The sequence below is a fragment of the Bombus fervidus genome, chromosome 19 (genome assembly GCF_041682495.2).
Source record: "Bombus fervidus isolate BK054 chromosome 19, iyBomFerv1, whole genome shotgun sequence".
NCBI lineage: Eukaryota > Metazoa > Arthropoda > Insecta > Hymenoptera > Apidae > Bombus > Bombus fervidus.
Window position 1 is genome coordinate 1,500,169 of NC_091535.2, and position 4,348 is coordinate 1,504,516.

The window sequence follows — 4,348 nt, forward strand, 5'->3', positions numbered from 1 at the left end:
TCGACGCGTTTCACGTAATCCCGGCATTCCATGGCGCGTTTCGAGGCCTGGATCCGTGGGGCGCACATCGGTATGTATATGGGACAAGTGGAAACGGCCAAGTATCAATAAAGACTCGAGAGGGTTCTAAAGTTATCAGGCTTCGGCGAGAGTCGTTGGCTCGGTTGCTTGCGTTCTCGCGCACTTTTCATCCCCTTTCCCCTCTCGTTGGTTGCTCGCGCGGATAGTCGGTCGAACTGGCTCGTTTTCTTCGTTTTCCCAGTACGTTTCGCCGACGCTCGAACCCGTTCTCCATAAGGAACCATGCCTCGATTCCTGCCGTTTTTCTTTCACTCTCCCTCTCTTTCTCTCTTTCTCTCTCTCTCTCTCTTTTTCTCTATACTCCTTCCTCTTCCTTTCCCCCTTTTTTCTTCGTCTTCTTTTTTCTCTTACCTTTTCGTACCTCCACGGTTCTCCGCTGCACGGTCGTTCGATAATCCTGCAGGCTGGTTCCCCCTTTCCGGTTCGCGAAGCCACCCCATTGGACGGACAGGTACGCATAACGCGCACTTTTTATACGCGCGATCCCCTACTCCCTGTGACGGTCACACAGCGCACCGGTGCGGTGCCAGCTTATCGGATTCCTGGCCAATGCCGTCGGATAAAATTCGTTATTTACTAATTCGTTTATTTACTCCGGGACTCGCGATGCCGCCCACGTTCCCCATCTGTTGCGTCCATGGTCCCCGTCGTTTCTGTCTTCGCGATCGGAAATTGTGTGTCGACCACGCTTCGCTCGATTTCTTCTGTTTGCGCCGACTTGCTGTTCGTCGCTCACCTTTGCCAACCCACTTCTTTTTCTCTTTGTCTATGCTGATTCCTCTGCTCCGAGGTGGACCTGGCCACGGTCGAACGTCGCAGGTGAAAAACACGATAGATAAGTCATATTTTCTGTGTTCTACGAAAGGGCAACTTTTACATTCAAAGTACTATGTTGCCGTTTGATTTAGGGGTTAAATATGCGTTTCTGCCGCCTCCTGGAATATTTATGCAGATTATTATTGATCCAGTTAAGCTAACACGATCCTTTAAAAAACATCCTATCATCTGTTTTCACAAGCTTCGTATTTATTCCCTTCGTTATTCCCTTCTTCCTCTAGTTCGTACTAATATACTTGTCTTTCGTCACCGAATGACGTGAAAAATGGGTCTGCCGTACTTTTCCCGCGTTGTCTTCGATTAGAAGGAAAGTTGTACAGAGAATGTTTAGTCCACAGAAGTAATTCAAGGTGTTAAACGTCGCAGAAATGATAGATTTGGAAAGTTAGTGTATCTTCAGGTTCTAAGCTTTAGGTTTTGAACTAGTAACTCCAAGGTAGAAGTCGATTACGTGATTTCTAACGTTATATCATCGGGAAATATAAGCTATACTCATCGTCATACGTAATTACCGTTCGAAAACAGCTAAACATTTTTAAAAGAAACCACACGAAAGGAAAGAGACGATCTTTATCGTTCAGCGAAATGCTTTACCATTCCCATAAAATATAAGACACCACTTTTCTCCAATGGATTCGACTCACGATACTTACGTATCTCTCGATTCTTATGTCCGATCTTTCGCGCAATTCGCCGATTTTATTCCACCGAAAATCGGACGAATGTTCCACGCGTTCGTTCGAGGTAACATCGAGTTCGATCGACTCTGCATAATTAAATGCGAGACCGTGTGGCCTATCGTAACGACGAAGGAAGGTTCGAAGATCGGAATAAAATTGGCTTCTCGTAATACTCGAGCGTAGTAACGTTGATCCCGCCACGTGAAATTTATATACGATGCTCTCTATTATTAACGATCATTATGAATCGGAAGATCGGTCGGTCGTTAGAGTGGTAGCGATTTCAGAGTCGAATCGCCGCTCTTATCTGTCCACGAATTAAGTCGGACTTTTTTCACTAGTTCCTTCTCTTTCCTTTCTTCCTTCTCTTGGAGCGTGTGCCCTTTTCCGAGTGTCCAGAGAACGCTGTCGATTACGCGAGTAATGTTTCCTTTTTACTTGAACCTGTTTTCAAGCTGATCAAACCGGCCGACCACTTATCGACCCATCCTCCGATCCTCGTGAATGAAAACCATTCGTTACTTTCTTCATTTATTTACCCTAATGAGAAAAAGCAATTTGTAGTGGTTCTTGCCTTCGTTCCTTATTTTACCTCGTTAGAGCGACACGTTTCGGGTCCCGTTAAACGTATCAATGTTCGATCGATCGATCGATGCCACGGCACAAATCGAACGAACATCTCAAATTTAATAAAAAGGGAAGAAAGTTGAGAGAATACGCCTCCGGCTTCGTATGAAATTCTTTCGAAGATGCTTCGCACTTTTATTGCATAAATTGTAATGTTATTTACAGTTATGAAGTTTAACTACAGGAAACCTAAATACCTATATATATACATTCGGTAACAAGTTCAAAATACGATCGATAGCGCGGATCTTCCGCCTCGGATTAACCATGAAACTCCACTTCAGCTTCGTCTTATATAACGTCGCGTTGTACAACATTTTCTGTCGTGCTGTAACGCTCGTGATTTCGTCTCGATATACTTATATTTCCACTCATAATTACATATTCGAACGACATCGATTCTAGATTGATATTTCTTGAATAATTTACATTTAAGACACGTGCAATTTCTAACCAACGATACGATCAATGTTCACCGTTCCAATAAAGGATCGTACGTGTTAAAAGCAGCAAGAAATTCTTACATAACTTTTAATAAATCATACAAAATAAAATGTTTATTGTTCGAATAATTATGAACAATATCGTCGGCCGTATTACGACGCTTATATTCATTGAAAGACTCTAACAAATTTCAGGTACTTCGTTTAATGCTCAAAGACGTAGAAACTTTAGATATCCCATTGCTATCCAATAATTAATATCGCTATAATAACGAGACGGTGACTGTATCATTTTATTCCTGTTTGAAAAGTAGACGTTCCGATTCTAATAACGAGCTTACGAACGCATTTTTATTCGACGAATAAAGCTTAAAAAGAAAAACGCAGAAAAGGTAAAAAATTATGTGATGTGGAAAAACGATAGGAAAGCTGCCTCGATTCCTAGCCCTATCGGGCTACTTCTTACGGAAGTCGACGGTTCGAATCGCGTCTGGAGGGTTGCTGAAACAATGGCGAGCAGACAGGGTGTGAGAGACGAGTTCCACGAAGCGATTTTGTGCACGACTTACGAGCCACTCCGGCTCCGTGATAAGAAAACAACGCTGCTACGTGTGAAAAATACAAAGTCGAACGACAATGTATCTGAAAGTATAATCGTACACGATTCTGCTTAACGTGTGCAACAAGAACCTGGCCCGTAAAAAGAGACTAACAGTCGGCTATTTACGAGGCCGCTCGCGTACTTTAATGAATTGCCTTGGTAAATTAACGCGTTTTACCTTTGCTTTCGATTACGCGATTTTTCCTTTTCCCTTCGTTCTTCTTTTTTCTTTTTCTTTTGCGGCTCTCGCGTTGATTGGGAGACGTTAACCCCGATCGTTTCGGTATCCCAGGAATACGAGGCGCGAGTTTAGATTTGATCTATCTCGAATGCGAAACGAGTACATGCGTTTAATTGTATAACGTTGAGTAAGTTCCTCTATATAGCTACGTGATACATTTTCAAGGTCGAATGTAATAAGCGTGTTGACGAGTATGTAATTATATAGTGGCATAGCAAAAACTCTTATCTGGAAAATATCGAAATGAATATGCACAGGCTTACATTTTTTTGTAAACTGTGTCCCATTTCTTAACTGCGAGGTCGAACTAAATATATGTATCGTAGAAAACTTTGATGTCCTTATCGTACATGTTGTATCAAACAATTTAAAGTTTCATTAGCGTTGTTTCTTTCAAATTTCACCGAGACTCGATTATCAAATTATATTTGTTTTCCTATAACGCGCATGATATATCCATGAAACATGTTTACAAACCTTCGAATATTTTCCTGAACCTATGTACCACGACAAAGTGAGTTTCTAGAATATCTTCCTTTCTGCAGGATTATATTCCACCCACACAAGTTGTTCTTCTGTCCTTCGAAACTTTTATTGATACGTATATTCGTCTAAATCGCACGATCGAATCTCCATCGAGAAAATCGACGAACGACACATCCGTTACAATGCGTTTGGCGTGCTCCGGCTGCCGATAGACCTCAAAATTTTAGTATATTTGCTCTTTTGAACACGCGATCCCGACAAAAGTTTCCACGACTCGTGGCGTGACAGCGATATGCGGTTACCGCGAAGTAACTGATAATTTGTTATTACAGTAACCGATGGTCAATTATTA